Raw genomic sequence first — 17,087 nt, 5'->3', positions numbered from 1 at the left:
TATGTTATTTTTGTTTGAGTCTTGTTTGATTCGTTCTCTGAGAATATATATCTTATTTTATTTTAGAAATAATTCAAACATTCCAAAGTATTTTATTTTATTTTGTCCAACTTTATTGAGGTACAATTGACATTAAAATGGTATATATTTGAGTTGTACAATGTTATGATTTGATATATGTATACAATGGGTAATAATTACCACAAATTAATCAATACATTCATCACCACATATAGTTGCACATTGTGTGTGTCTGTATGTGTGTGTGTGTCTGTATGTGTGTGTGTGTCTGTATGTGTGTGTGTGTCTATGCATTGAGGACACTTAAGATTTACTTTCTTAGCAAATGTTAAGAACAGACTGAGCCAATTCAAGTATTGTTTTAAATTTTTAAATTTTTGTGGGTACATAATAGGTGTATGTAGTTATGGAATTCATGAGATGCTTTGATACAGGCATGCAATGTAAAATAATCACAACATGGAGAATGAGATAGCTATCCATTTACGCATTTATCCTTTGTGTTACCAAAAAATCCAATTACATTACTTTAGTTATTTTACACTTGATCTTAGCCAAAAGGCCAAGAAGTGATTAGTTATTTTAAAATGTACAATTGATTATTGAGTATAGTCACTCTCTTGTGCTATTGCATAGTAGATCTTATTTATTCTCAATAACAATTTATTGTACTAATTAAACATCACCAACTTCCTGCCCACTCCCCAACTTCCCATTACTATACGCAGCCTCTGGTTACCATCCTTCTACTCTGTATCTCCATGAATTCAATTGTTTTAGTGTTTAGATTCCACAAATAAGTGAGAACATGTGAAGTTTGTCTTTCTGTGCCTGGCTTATTTCACTTAACATAATAATCTCCAGTTCCACCCATGTTGTTGCAGATGATAGGATCCCATTATTTTCTATGCTGAATAGTACTCCATTGTGTACAAGCACCACATTTTCTTTCTTTATTCATCTGTCGATGGACACTTACTTTGCTTCCAAATTTAGCTTTCACAAACAGTGCTGCAGTAAACATAGTAGTGCAGATATCTCTTTGATATACTGATTTCCATTCTTTTAGGTATATATCCAGCAGTAGAAATGGTGGATTACATGGTAGTCCAAATTTAGTTTTTAGAGTAATCTGCAAATTTTCTTCATAGTACCATAATTTACCTTTCCACTAACAGTGTACGAGGATTCCCTTTTCTTCACATACTCACCAGCATTCATTATAACCTCTCTTTTTTATATAAGCCATTTTAACTGGGGTGAAATGATATTCCACTATAGTTTTTATTTACATTTCTCTGATGATTCATGATGTTGAGCATCTTTTAATATGCCTTTTTGCTATTTGTATGACTTATTTTGAGAAATGTCTATTCAAACATTTTGCCCATTTTTAAAATCAGATTTTTCTTTCCTATAGAGTTGTTTGAGCTCCTTATATATAATATGGGTATTAATCCCTTCTCAGATAGGTAGTTTGCAAATATTTTCTCCCATTTTGTAAGTTGTCCTTTCATTTTGTTGACTGTACCCTTTGCTGTGCAGAAGCTTTTTAAGTTGATGCAATTCCATTTACTCCTGTTTGCTTTTGTTGCCTGTGTTTGTGGAGTATTGCTCAAGACATTTTTGCTCAGACCAAATGTCCTGGAGATTTTCCCCAATGTTTTCTTGTAGTAGTTTCATAGTTTGAGGTCTTAGATTTAAGTGTTTGTTTAATACATTTTTACTTGATTTTTTGTATAACGTGAGATATTTGGTCTAGATTTATTCTTCTGCATATGGATGTGCAGGTTTCCCAGCACCATTTATTGAAAAGGCTGTCTTTTCCCCAGTGTATGTTTCTGCCACCTTGTCAAAAATGAGCTCACTCTAGGTGTGTGAATTTGTTTCTGGGTTCTCTATTCTGTTCCATTAGTCTATTTGTCTGTTTTTATGCCAGTACAATGCTGTTTTGATTACTATAGTTCTGTAGGATAATGTGAAGTCAGATAATGTCATTCTTCCAATTTTGTTCTTTTTGCTTAGGATAGCTTTGGCTATTTTGGTCTTCTTTGGTTTCACATAGATTTTATAATATTTTTTTATTTCTGTGAAGAATGTCATTGGTATTTTAATAGGAATTTCATTGAATCTGTAGATTGCTTTGAATAGCAGGACTGTGTTAACAATATTGATTCTTCAAATCCGTGAACATGGAATATTTTTCCACTACTTTGTGTCCTCTTCAATTTCATTCATCAGTGTTTTATAGTCTTTACTATAGAGATATTTTACTTCCTTGGTTAATTCCTAGGTATTTAATTTTATGTGTGGCTATTGTAAATTGAATTACTTGTTAAATTTCTTTTTCAGATTCTTCTCTGTTTGGATACAGAAATACTTCTGATTTTTATGTTGCTTTTGTATTCTTCAATTTTACTGAAATTGTTTATCCATTCTAACAGTTTTCTTTTGGAGTCTTTAGGCTTTTCTAAATGTAAGATTATATTATCTGCAAACAAGGATAATTTGACTTCTTCCTTTCCAGTTTGGATGCCCTGTATATCTTTGTTTTGTTTTTTTCTTCTGATTGCTCTAGCTAGAACTTTCAGCACTATTTTGAATAAACGTGATGAAAGTGGGAATCTTTGTCTTGTTACAGATGTAGAGGAAAGGATTTCAGTTTTTCCCCATTTATTATGATACTAGTGTAGGTCTATCATATATGGCCTTTATTATGTTAAGGTATGTTCTTTCTATCCTATTTTTTGAGGGTTTTCATGATAAAGGATGTTCAATGTTATCAAATACATTTTCAGCATTAACCGAAATGATTATATGAGTTTTATTCTTTATTCTCTTGATATGATGTACCACTGGGGTCCCCAATCTCTAGGCCCTGGTATGGTTCGTGGCCTGTTAGGAACGGGGATGTACAGCAGGATGTGAGCGATGAGTAAGTAAGCGAAGCTTCATCTGTATTTACAGCTACTCCCTATCACTTGCATTGCCACCTGGGTTCCGCCTACTGTCAGATCAGCAGCACCGTTAGATTCTCATAGGAACACGAACCCTATTGTGAACTGCACATTTGAGGGATGTAGGTTACACATTGCTTATGAGAATCTAATGCCTCATGATCTATCACTGTCTCCCATCACCCCCAGTTGGCACCGTCTAGTTTCAGGAAAACAAGCTCAGGGCTCCCACTGATTCTACATTATGATGAGTTGTACAATTATGTCATTGTACATTACAATGTAATAATAATAGAAATAAAGTGCACAATAAATGTAGAGCTTGAATCATCCGGAAACCATCCTCCTCCGTGGGTCCATGGGAAAACTGTCTTCCAAGAAACAAGTTTCTGGTGCCAAAAAGGTTTGGAGCCACTGGATTGTATCAGATTGATTGATTTGCTTTTGTTGAACCGTCCTTGCAAATCAGGGATAAATCCCACTTGGTCATGATGAGTGATCTTTATAATATATAGTTGAATTAGATTTGCTAGGATTTTGTCAAGGACTTGTGCATCAATAATCACCAGATATATTGGTCTGTAGTTTTCTTTTTTCAATGTTCTTTGTCTTGTTTTGGTATCAGGGTAATACTGGCCTTGTGGAATGAGTTTTTAAGTACTCCTTCCCCTTTTAATTTTTGAAAAATTTGAGTAGGGTTGGTATTAGCTCCTCTTTTAATGTTTGGTAGAATTCACCAGTGAAGCCAGTGGGTCCGGGCTTTTCTTTACTAAAAGACTTTTTATTACAGCTTCGAACTCATTACTTGTTATTAATTTGTTCAGGTTTTGTATTTTTCCCTGGTTCAGTCGTTGTAGGTTTTATGTTTCTAGGAATTTGTCCATTTTTTCTAGATTTTCCAATTCATTGGCATATAGTTGCTCATAGTAGCCATTAATGATCCTTTGAATTTCTGTAGTATCAGTTATAATGTCTTCTTTTTTATCCCTGATTTTATCCCTGGTATATCTTCCCTTTTTCTGTTATTCTGGCTACAGTTTTCTCCATTCTTTTACCTTTCAAAAAACCTAACCCAACTTTTTGTTTTACTCACCTTTTGTATTGTTTTTTATCCTAATTTGAATTATTTCTGCCCTGATGTTTATTAGTTCTTTTCTTCTACTAATTTTGTTTTTGGTTTGCTTTTGCTTTTCTTTAAGATGCATCATTAAATTGTTTATTTGAAATTCTTTTCTTGATTCATGTAGGCGCTTACAGCAACAAACTTCCCTCCTAGTATTGCTTTTGTTCTAGCTGATAGGTTATAGTATGTTGTGTTTCCAGTATCATTTCTTTCAAGAATTTTTCAATTTCCTTCTTAATTTCTTTATTGACCCCCTGGAACAGTTGTAATTATTATTTTTAATTGGTTAACTGTTTAATCTTTCTACATAGGACAAAAGTATTTTACACACCACTGTTACAGTGTTATAACATTCTGTGTTTTTCTGTGTACTTACTATTACCAGTGAGTTATGTACCCTCAGGTGACTACTTATTGCTCATTAATGTATTTTTCTGTCTGATTAACATACTCTCTTTAGCATTTCTTGTAGGGCGGGTCTGGTGTTGATGAAATCCCTCAGCTTCTGTTTGTCTGAAAAAGTCTTTATTTCTCCTTCATGTCTGAAGGATATTTTTTCCAGATATAATATTCTAGTGTAAAAGCCTTTTTCTTTCAGCAGTTTAAATATGTCATGCCACTCTCTCCCAGCCTGTAAGGTTTCCACTGAGTCTATTGCTAGATATATTGGAGCTCCCTTGTATGTTATTTGTTTCTTTTCTTTTGCTGCTTTTAGGACCTTTTTTTTCATCATTGACCTTTGGGAATTTGATTATTAAATGCCTTGAGGTAATCTTCTTTGCGTTAAGTCTGATGTTCTGTAACCTTCTTGTATTTGGATATTAATATCTTTCTCTGGGTTTAGTAAGTTCTCTGTTATTATCCTTTTCAATAAACTTTGTACCCCTATCCCTTTCTCTACCTCCTCTTTAAGGCCAATAACTCTTAGATTTGCCCTTCTGAGGCTATTTTCTTAGATCCTGTAAGCATGCTTCATTGTTTTTTATTCTTCTTTCTTTTGTGTCCTCTGATTGTGTATTTCCAAATAGCCTGTCTTCAAGCTCACTAATTCTTCTTTCTCCTTGATCCATTCTTCTATTAAAGGACTTTGATACATTCTTCAGCATGCCAAGTACATTTTTTCAGCTCCAGATTTTCTGTTTGATTCTTTTAAATTATTTATATCTCTTTGTTAAATTTGTCTGATAGGATTCTGAATTCCTTCTTTAGGTTATCTTGAATTTCTTTTCATTTCCTCAACAGAGCTATTTTGAATTCTCTGTCTGAAAGGTCATACATCTCTGTTTCCCTAGGATTTTTCCCTGGTGCTATATTTAGTTCATTTTGTGAGGTCATATTTTCCTGGATGTTGTTGATGCTAGCAGATGTTCTTCAGTGTCTTAACATTTAAGAGTTAGGTATTCATTTTAGTCTTCACTGCCTAGAATTATTTGTAGCCATCCTTCTAGGGAAGGCTTTCCAGATATTTGGGAGGACCTCAATGTTTTGATCTAAACTGTGTATGCTTTATGGGAAACCTACGCTCAATAATGCTGTGGTTCTTTCTTACTCGTAAATGTATCACCTTGATGTTTTTGGACAAGCTCCAGTAGAATTATCTGGATTACCAGGAGAATATTCTTGTTCTCTTTCCTTACTTTGTTCTAAACAAGCAGAGTTCCTTTGTTTGTTGTGAGCGGCATAAAGCTTGGAGTGAAGTGACATAAGCAACCTTGTGGCCACGACCACCATGACTGTGCTAGGTTAGACCTGAAACTAGCACAGTTCTAGGTCTCATCCAAGGCCTTCTGTAAATACTTCATGGCTACTACCTATGTTTTCTCAAGGCCCTGGGGCTCTATCATCAGCAGGTGGCAAAGCCAGCCAGACTTGTGTCTTTCCCTTCAGAGTGTTGAATTTCCTAAGTCCCCTGTGGGTCCATAGAGCCCTCCAGGAGTCAGAGACTAGAGTCATAAATCTTAGAAAAGTTTACCTGGTGTTCTATTGTACTGCAGCTAATCTAATCTTGCATCCAAACCATGAAATGCAGTTTTTTCCACTGTTCCTATTCCTTTCCAGAGGCAGAAGAACCTCATCCCATATCCGTGGCTACCCCAAGCCATTAGGAGTACTGCCAGAATGCTGCCAATGTTCCCTTAAGGCCCAAGGTCTCTTATGTCAGCTTGCTGTGAATGCTGCCTGGCCTGGGACTCACCCTTTAGGGCAGTGAGCTCTGCTCTGGCCCAGGACAGGTCCAGAAGTGCCATCCCAGCATCAAGCCCTGAAATCAGGGACCCCAGGAGCCTCTTTGGGATCCAGCTCTACTGCCCTGTGGCTGTGCAGGTACCTAAGGTTCAAGACAAAGTACTCTTTACTTTTCCCTGTGCTTTTATCAAGCAGGAGTGTCACCCCACAGCCACCACAACTGGTAATGTGCTGAGCCTTACCTAGAGCCCGCAAGTCTCAGAGGCTCACCAAGGCCTTCAATGTAGTATCTGGGTATTGCTGTGGGTTATTCAGGGCCCAAGGGCTCTTCATTTAGCAGATGATAAATGCTGGCAGGACTGGGTCCTTTCCTTCAAGGTAGCCAATTCTCTTCTGGTCTAGGGTTTGTCTAGAAATGTTATCTGAGAGCTATGGACTGGAATGGGGGTCTCATGATTCTGACTGGTGCCCTAGCTTGCTGAGGCTGAGCTGTTATCCAAGACCCAACATAAAGTCCTCCCCACTCTTTCCTCTTCTCTCCTCAAGTAGAAGAAAGAGGTCTGTTTTGGAGCCATGAGCTGTGCAGCTTGAGCTTAGAGGAAGGATAATGCCAGCACTTTCTTGGCTTGCCCAGCTGGTGTCAGTGAGTCATGTGCCTCCCCAGGTTTCTGGCTCTGGGCCTAGTTCAGCCCTAAGACTCCACCAAGAGTTGCATTCCTTATGGCCTGGACTGACTTTCAAGTTTACCTGAAAGCACTTTGGCCCTAAGTGGTGAAGTTTGTGGGGACTCAAGTTTGGACCACTGGGATAAGCGATTCTCCTCTGGCTAGGGCTGGTTTAAATGCTCCCTTTATGGGCAGTCGTTAGTTGAGTTTGATCCAGTTTTCCTTTTTGCTCTAACAGGACAGCACTGAGTTCAGTGCCTCATAATTGCTGTGTGCTTTCTCTCTGTGCACCCAGAGATGCTCTTTCCACCAGGCTGCTGCTGTGGGTGGAGTTGGGGAGGGGTGGCGTTGCTGATTCAGGACTGTTTTTTCTATATCTTCAGTGCCTCTTTCAGGGATATAAAGTTAAAATCAGGTACTATGAGTGCTCATCTAATTTTTGGTTCTTAGGACGGCTTTTTTTTTTCTTTGTAGACAATTGTTAAATCGGTGTACTTGCTGGGGGGATGGTTAGTGAAGACTTCTATTCCACCACCTTGTTCCATCTCCTTGCTCCATGTATTTGAAGTGGCACATTGAATTTCAGAACCTATGCTGGATGTTAGAAATTTTAGTACCTTATATCCATATTGTTTTTTCAAATTGCCTTTTTAGGCATGTTCTGCAAAATACATTTTTTCAAGAACGTAAGAACATAGAAGAATCAGCATGAAAATTTTAATTTAAAATTTATATCACTATGTGTTATTAATGAGAAAAACTTGTCTTCAATTGATTATACTTTTTTTCTCCAAGAATCTGGTGGGAGTGGGAGAGATGATCTGTTGAAAAGTAAAAATGAATCTTCAATTTTTAAATAATGGCCAGTTTTGCTGACATCTTTTCATTGGAAAACTAACACAGCAATTCAGCATAGAAAAGTAACTTATTATTGCAAGCAGCATTTTTATTTTCTTATTTAATTAAATCAATTAGAAGTGAAAGCTTATATTTTTAACATTTTAAAATGAGGTACAATTTATATACCATGAATGTTCAGCTCAGCCAGTTTTGGTGTATATATGCCAAGATACAGAACAATGTTATCATTCCAGAGACTTCCCTTATCCACTTTTCCATTTAATCACTACCTCTCTCCTCACTGTAAGAAGCACCACTTTTTGGGTTTCAATCACCAGAGACTAGTTTTAATGAAGAATATGCTTTTTCTATTATTTTAAGGTACAATTTACATACAGAAAGATTCACCCACTTTAATATATAGTTCTTTGAGTTTTGGCCAATGTGTGCAGTAATGTAACCACCACCACAATCAAGACACAGAACAGTGTTTTCACCTCCTCAAATTCCTCGTTTGTACTCACCCCACACTCCACCCTGTCTACTAGCAGCCATTTAATTGTGTTCTGTCCTTTCAGTTTTGACTTTGCAAAAATGCCGTGAAAACAGACTCATAGAGAATGCAGCATTTTCAGTCTGCTTTCTTCTTTTGAGATAAATGCATTCAAGTTTCATTCACATTGTGTGTGCCAAGAGTTCATATCATTCTAATATGGGGTAGAACTGATGTACTGCAAAGCTTTTTATTCGTTCCCTAGTTGAGAAACATTTAGGTTGATCCTAGCTGTGAATGATTACAAATACAGATGCTATGAGTATTTTCACACAGGTTTTTAGGTGAATAGCCATTTTAAATTTATATGAATGATGTCTTCTTGCTCATTCCTAACACTAAAAATTTCATATTATTTTCATCTTAGTGAATTTCGCTAGTGGCTCATCAGCTCCTCAGCTCCTCTCAACAAAAGCTTTTAATTTCATTGTTTTCTCTATTTTTTTTAAATTCTCAATTTCACTGATTTCTATTATATTTTAATTTCTAAATTTTGTTTCATTGCCCAGAATTTTATCTATCTTGGTTAACATTCTTTGTGCATTAGAAAATACTGAATATTCTCTTGCTATTGGATAGAGTGGTCTAAAATGTCAACTAGGCCAGTTTTTGAATAGTGTTGTTCAAGTCTTCTATACACTTACTGATTTTCTGCATAATTTTTCTATCAGTCTTCAAGAGAAAGTGTTAAACCATCCAACTGCAATTGCTAATTTGTCTAGTTATCCTATCAGATCCATCAGTTTGTTCTTCGTCTATTTTGAAACTATGTTGTTCAATACACAAATACTTAAGATTATTATGTCTTCTTGGAGAACTATTATCATGTAGTGTCTTTCTTTATCCTTGGTAATATCTGTGGTTGTAAAGTGTATTTTGCTTGCTATTAATAAACTACCACAACTTTATTTTTATTAGTGTATATACAGAGATACACACACACACTCTTACACACACTTTTAACCTATATGTGACTGTATAGTTAAAATTGGCTTAAGACTACATATAGCTGACTCTTCGTTATTTTATCTAACCTAACAGTATATGTCCTTAAATTGATGAGCTTAGGCAATTTATATTTTTAAAAATGATTGACATGCTTGGATTAAAATCTACCATCTTGAGTTTTTTCATTAAAATAGTGCCTCTTTTATTTGCAGGGTAAATATTCCAAGACCCTGTGTGGATGCCTGAAATCGCTGATAGGAAAACACCTCATATACACTATGTTTTTCCTTGCACAGTAATGAGAGGGTAGTGTATATAGTGTGGGTATGCTAGACAAGTGGAAGATTCATGACCAGGGCAGGATGCAGTGGGACAGCAGGAGATGTCATCACATTACTCAGAATGGTGTGTACTTTTAAATGTGTGAATTGATTATTTCTGAAATTTCCCATGTAATATTTTTGAAAAGAAGATGAAATCACAGATAAGGTGAGACTACTATATTTCCTCATTCTCTTTGTATGTGTTTTCATATTTTAATCTTTGCTTTGGATTTATCCATTATTTATTTTATTTTGTTTAAATACCATCATACCATTTCATGTGTATTAAAAGAACTTACTGCAGTATACTTCCAATTACACCCCCTCTCCTTACTGCAGTATACTACTAAGTCCTCCTTTCTTACTATAGTATACTCCCAATTCTTCCCTCTTATCTTTTGTGCTACTGATATTCATTTTGTTTTGTAAATGTTATAAACACAATTTGTTACTACTATTTTTAGTTTAGTGAGTTATCTTTAGATAAATTAAAAATGAGAGCAAAAATCAGTTTTGTATTTAAATTCATTTGTTCTACTATCAGTGCTCTTCATTTATTTGTATGGATCCAAGTGTTTAATATAATATTGCTTTTGCCTGAAGAACTTTCTTTAACATTTATTATAGTGTGAGTCTGCTATCAATAAATCACATAAGTTTATGTTTGTCTGAAAATGTTCTTATTTTGCCATTTTTTTTCTATTGTTAACTTTTATTTTAAGTTCAGGGTCACAAGTATAGGTTTGTTATATAGGTAAACTTGTGTGATTGGTGTTTGTTGTACAGATTACTTCATCACCCATGTATTAAGCCTAGTACTTATTATTTTTCCTGATCCTCTACCTTCTTTCACTCTCTGCCCTCAAAAAGGCCATAGTGTGTGTTGTTCTACTGTGTGTGTCTATGTGTTCTCATCATTTAACTCCCAATATAAATGAGAACATGCAGTATTTGGTTTTCTGTATCTGTGTTAGTTTGCTAAGGATAATGACTTCCAGCATCCATGTCCTTGCAAAGGACATTATCTAATTCCTTTTTACGGCTGCATAGTATTCAGTGGTGTACATGTATGATATTTTCTTTATTCAGTCTATCATTGATGGGAATTTAGGTTAATTCCATGTTTTTGCTATTGTGAATAGTGCTGCAATGAGTGTGTGTGTGTCTTTATAATAGAATGATTTCTATTCCTTTGGGTATATACCTAGTAATGGGATTGCTGGATGTAATGGTATTTTTGTCTTTTGGTATTTGAGGATTTGCCACATGGTTTTCCCCAGTGGCTGAACTAATTTACATACCCACCAACAGTTTATAAGCATTCTCTTTTCTCCACAACCCTGCCAGCATCTGGTATTTTTTGACTTTTTAATAATAGCCTTTCTGACTGGCATGAGATGGTATCTTATTGTGGTTTTCAGTTGTATTTCTCTAATGATCAGTGATGTTGAATTTTTTTTAATGATTGTTGGTCACATGTATGTCTTCCTTTGAGAAGTGTCTGTTCATGTCCTTTGCCCACTTTTTAATGGAGTTGTTTTTTTTCTTGTAATTTTTTTAAGTTCTTTATAGGTGCTGGATATTAGACCTTTGTCAGATGCATAATTTGCAAAAATTTCCTCCCATTCTGTAGGTTTCCTGTTTACTCTGTTGATAGTTTCTTTTGTTGTGCAGAAGCTCTTTAGTTTAATTAGATCCCATTTATCAGTTTTTGCTTTTGTTGCAAATGCTTTTGATATCTTCGCCATGAAATCTTTGCCCATGCTTATGTCCTGAATGGTATTGCCTAGGTTATCTTCTGGGGTTTTTATAGTTTTGGGTACTACATTTAAATCTTTAGCCCATCTTGAGTAAATGCAAGAAAGAAATCCAGTTTCAATCTTCAGCATATGGCTAGCCAGTTATCTCAGCACCATTTATTGAATAGGAAATCCTTTCCCCATCACTTGTTTTAGTCAAGTTTGTTGAAGATCAGATAATTGTAGGTGTGTAGTCTTATTTCTGGGTTCTCTTTTCTGTTCTATTGGTCTATGTGCCTGTTTTTGTACTGGTGTCATGCTATTTTGGTTACTGTAGCCTTGTAGTATAGTTTGAAGTAGGGTGGCATGATGCCTCCAGCTTTATTCTTTTTGCTTAGGACTGCCTTGCCTATTCAGGCTCTTTTTTAGTTCCATATGGATTTTAAAATAGTTTTCTCAAGAATGTCAATGGTAGTTTAATGGGAAAAGCACTGAATCTATCAATTGCTTTGGGTAGTATGGCCATTTTAACAATATTAATGCTTTCTATACATGAGCATTGAATATTTTTCCATTTGCTTGTGTTATCTCTGATTTCTTTGAAAAGTGGTTTGTAGTTCGCCTTATAAAGGTCTTTCACCTCCCTTTTTAGCTGTATTCCTAGGTATCTTATTACTTATGTGGCAATTGCAAATGGGAGTTTATTCCTGATTTGGCTGTCGGCTTGATGGTTGTTTTGTATAGGAATGCCACTGATTTTTGCATCATGATTTTGTATCCTCTGACTTTCATTTTGCCTTCATTTTGAATGATATGTTTGTTTGGTATTAGCATTTTAGGATATGACTCCATTAAATTTTTATCATTTTTCCATATATATAAAATGTATCCTGCTTTCTATGGCATTCTTCAAGATTTGTTTTCCCTCTTTCTCTGTTTTTTGTTGTTGTTGTTGTTGTTAAAGTATTTTAAATTCAATGTGTCCAGATGCTGCTTTGTTTTATAGGTGAGATAGTAAGAATATAATAGCCTGTTATATTCTTATAACAGGTTGTACATTATGACAATCTCACTGAGGCAGGTGTTCTCCTGTCATAAGTATACACCAGGAGAAACACTTTTTCAGGAATCTTGTCCTTCACTCAGTTTTTCTTATGAGCCATGAGTGAGGGCTATGGAGAAGAGTGTGCAAATGGGTGCAAATTCTTATTGTGTCTGAATTTTACAGACTATATTATCAAAACAATGCTTACTCAGCCTTTATTTTGTAATTTTCATTTAATATTTAAGTGGAATCTGTTTACTGGTTAGTATAGCTTCCAGTGTCATATGTCTAACGTAAACAAGTGCTTATATCTCGTCTCTCCTTGAAGGCACCTGTCTTTCTTTAGATTGTTTTTATTTTGTTGCCATATGCCCTTATTTCTCTGATGGGTTCAAAAATTCTTGTGAATTTACAGAGAGCCTGGCCCTTTTCCTTTTTGTAAGTGTGGAGGTAATGATCATTACAGCTTTCTGTGTCCTAAAGTGAAATAGTAACTATCATGAAAACTCATTTTTATAAAAGGTAAATAGTCTAAAATTTTGGTGTTTCCAAGTACTTGTATATTTATTTAGTTTAATGTTTTAAGAATTACATTTTTAATTGTTTTGAACCTGGTCCCAGACTTATGCCAACATGACTTTTAGGTTATTATTGGTCTTATACGGCAATAATAATGGTAATATATATAGCCATGTTTACCCACCTTCCTCAGAATTTTCTTCTGAATGGAGTAATTGCTCTTCATTGTAATCTATATTGACAAGTTCCTGATCTCCAAAACTAGTTTCTCTTTCATTAGCCTGCTGCTGGTACCAGAACTTTTACCATTAGAAGTTCATTTTTTCCTAAATATTGTTTTATATGTAAGACACAAGCATGCATGTATATAACAGCTTTACTCACTATCAAAGTCTTTCCAGTGGAATAGTTGGGTAAGACTAGTTTCCTGAAAAATTGCAATACAGTCCAAGGGAATAAATTCAGACACCAGTTTTACAATGGAGAACATTAATCCTGAATATAACTTTTAGGTCAAAATTAGAAAGAGAACTAAAATTATTAAAGACTTTAAATATTCACATTTCTCCCTTTAAAGACATTTTATTACCTTGTCCTTCACTTTCCCACAATTCGATAGTTACTCAGAATGTTTATGCTGGTTCTTGGATGCCTCATCCATGTCCACTGAAGCACATTGCCAAATACATAGTAGGGATTTACAAATGTTTTCTGATGACTTCTCATAAATGAAAGTTAATAAATCAAATAAATAGTAAATATTTAATAATGAGCCTTGAACTGTCAATGGCAAAGAAATTTAGATAAGTACTTCCCAATTTTCCTGAGGAGTAACCCAAATCTTATTCAGGATTAAGGCATACTGTGCATCTAATTGTTTTTATTTATCAGTTATAAATGACGGGAATTAATTGTGAAGGGAATTCCAGTTACGTATACTATGAGAGATTTTGAGAAATGTTAAACTTATTAAGGCAAAAAAGTTATATTCCAACATACTAAAGTTTAACAAACTAGAGAGATTAGGGAAGGAGTTTGTAAGTGTGGTTGTCTGAGTTATTTAATCTTTTATCAAACCAGGCTTAAGTATTATAATTTTTGCTTTAATTTTTATTGTTTAAAATTTTCTAATATATTTCTGCTTACACTAAAATGAGAGTAAATGCATGCTTTCTAAAATGTGAAGAGGTGTTTCTCCTTTTAAAAAATCATGAAGAGAAAACATGTAAGAAATGAATGAAACTGCACTAAATTTGTGTTAAATTATTCATAAACATGAAGACCTTATGTCAAATTCTGTGATCAGACAAAGATATCTCATGATTTTTGCCCTCTGGGAGCTGGTAAACTAGTGGGACAACCACACTAACAATACCTTCCCCATTATTCCATAATGTGATTATGGAGCACTAGAAGCAGAAGCAGAGTTCCACTCTCAACAATGCATCAGGAAACCAGCAGGAAACACCCACAGGCACAGAATATATCCATGACGGTTGGATTCTAGCTTCGGCCCCCTGACTAGGTAGATGTAAGAATTTCTAATTTTCATTTCTAATAACTGATCCTGTCTCCTTCATATTTTCAATTGTCGTTTTGCTGCATATTTAGGCCTTGATACTCTACTTGATCCTCAGGTTCTTTTTGAACTCAGTATTGACAACTTTGGATTGTTCCCAAAGAAAGATGCCAATAAATACTTGTATATGGGGGAAAAAAGTTATGGGAGCAGAAGAGAAGGTATAATTGGAATTTCAGGGTCCTGTAATTTCATGTCTAGATCCCAAAGTTGCTTTCAAAAAATTTACATCATTGGTTTCTTTGCTCGTGACTTCAGTTTTTCTACAAAAATTAGGATTAATTGATGTTTCCAGTCTATTGGGGTCTGTTTAATGAGGATTTTTTTCTAAGATTTCTGTTTTATACCATACTTTACACTGGCTTTTGTAACACATGATAACATGAATAAAATATGAAAAGGAAAGAGCTGGGTCAGAAAAAAAATGATAATGTAATCAGATTCCGGCTAGGCTGCAAAGACAACTGAGCTGTTCAAGCAAGTGCTCTTACTTGCATATCAGTAGGGGCCCAGAAGAGATGATACAGAAGACAGGTAAGCATCTCATGAAAATAAAATAATAAGATAAAACTAATTAATAATATTAATTAACATCAGAATGAAGCCTAGCTCTTTTATTTAAAAAAAGGTAAAATCCACTATCTCATTAACTGATTCCAATTAAAATTTATTTTTTTGGGTAGATCTGTGAATTGTACATTTATTTAGAGAAAATATTTCCAGTTTCAGCTAATAAACTGAGCTGAGATTACTTCAACATTTGTTAACTGCTCTAGCATGAGTAAATAAATCCACTTGAAAAGTGAAACAAATACTTTTTTTTCCTCTAAATGTCCAGTATCTGTCCCTTCAGTCACACACTTGGAGAATATCTGTATGCGGCAAACTCAAATATGAACAATTTTTAGTAGTCAAGAATTCTCATGTAATTTCTCTGTTTTCTTAAAATACTCAGACATATTGAGCTTTCATTAGGTAACTGAGAAATTTATAATTTTAAATAGGCATTTATTTTCTATTTAAAAAGATGCCTTTCAACATTAGACTCCATGATATACTAAACAAATTCAGAATTATAAGTGAATTGTGATATACCCAACAGTTATGCCAAAATATTGTTCTGCAATATTTGACTCTGTTACAGGATTTTGCATACAAAATTCAGTTCACCAAAGTTCTTTATGGGTCATTTCTGGAATTATGCTGAAATGCTGGTTATTCTGACCGTGGGGGCAACAAAGTAAATGTAGAAACTTATTTAGGAGTCATACCTTTAGAGTAATGTACAGTAAGAGCGGAGACTGCAGCTCTTTTAATTCTTGATAATAGAGCAATGGTTTATATACTTAGCCCTATATTTATACCTGAGATATTATTACTGACTATTTTCATTTTTTAAATTGGCATCAATCATGGAAGGATTGGAACAAATTCAGAGAAGAACAACACAAATGATTGAAGACAAATGAGTTTGACATATTTAAAAGATTAAAATGACAACTATATTTCACTTGGCTAAATAATATTTTAGGGAGGGGTGATGTTCAAATTTATGTGTCAGTTTGACTAGGCCATGGTACTCAGATATTTGGGCAACACTAGTCTTGATGTTGCTGTGAAGGTATGTTTTAGATAATATTAACATTTAAATTAGTAGACTTTTTAAAAAGCAGATTACTCTTATAATGTGGATAGATTTCTTAACCAATTTATTGAAGGTCTTAAAGTAAAACAGGCTACTATTTCCCAAGGAAGAGGAAATTCAACTACAGACTATCTTTAGACTTAAGCTGCAACTTCAACTCTTCCCTGGGTCCCAACCTGCAAGCCTACCTGTCAGATTTTGGACTTGCCTGTCTCCACAATTGTGTGTCAGTCAATTCATTAAAATGATTATCTCTCTCTCTCTCTCTCATACAGGAGCTAAATATAGCATTATAGCTTCCCTGTATTGGAGGTGGGAAAATACTTATAATAGCAAAAGAAGGTATACACCTAGGAGTAATGGGATGAAATGTAGTGAAGTCAAATGTTGATTCACAATCAAAAATATTCTGTAATCATTAGTTCTACTTCTATAATTATTATTTAATAATTTTATGAAATAATAAGCATGTAAGGATTGTTCCATAAATAAATTTATGTCAAAGAAATAATGAAATGTATTTTCAAAGAAACTAGCCTAATGGTGCAACTATAATAAGTGCACTGTCATTATGATTATGTAGTATGTGACAGTGTGCTCTTGTGTGTGTGCATTGATGTTTAAAAATCAACTGAATAGCGTCATTTTCACACGGGGTCCATATCCCCTTGTGTCCTCTCTACATGGTTTTAAAATAAATTTATTTTATTGGGCACCTATGGCTAATGCACAATGTTAAGTTATTGTGTCAAATCACAAATATAAGCAAAATAGAACTACCCTTTCTTGATGTACTTACAATCTTGCAGCACAGACATCACTAAACACAGGCCATTTGTATTAGTCAGGTTCTTTAGAGAGACAGAACCAATAGGATAGATAGATGATAGATAGATAGATAGATAGATAGATAGATAGATAGATAGATAGATGAAAGGGGATTTAT

At 34.6% G+C, this 17,087-nt stretch overlaps 1 pseudogene; it reads right to left on the bottom strand.

The window, feature by feature from the left end:
• Nucleotides 1-431: 431 nt before the first annotated feature.
• Nucleotides 432-595, bottom strand: LOC129476634 (uncharacterized; annotated as a pseudogene).
• Nucleotides 596-17,087: the final 16,492 nt, after the last annotated feature.

This window comes from Symphalangus syndactylus, chromosome X (assembly GCF_028878055.3).
Source record: "Symphalangus syndactylus isolate Jambi chromosome X, NHGRI_mSymSyn1-v2.1_pri, whole genome shotgun sequence".
Lineage (NCBI taxonomy): Eukaryota > Metazoa > Chordata > Mammalia > Primates > Hylobatidae > Symphalangus > Symphalangus syndactylus.
Note: the sequence above shows the minus strand (reverse complement) of the source record. Positions and strands in the feature narration are given on the sequence as shown.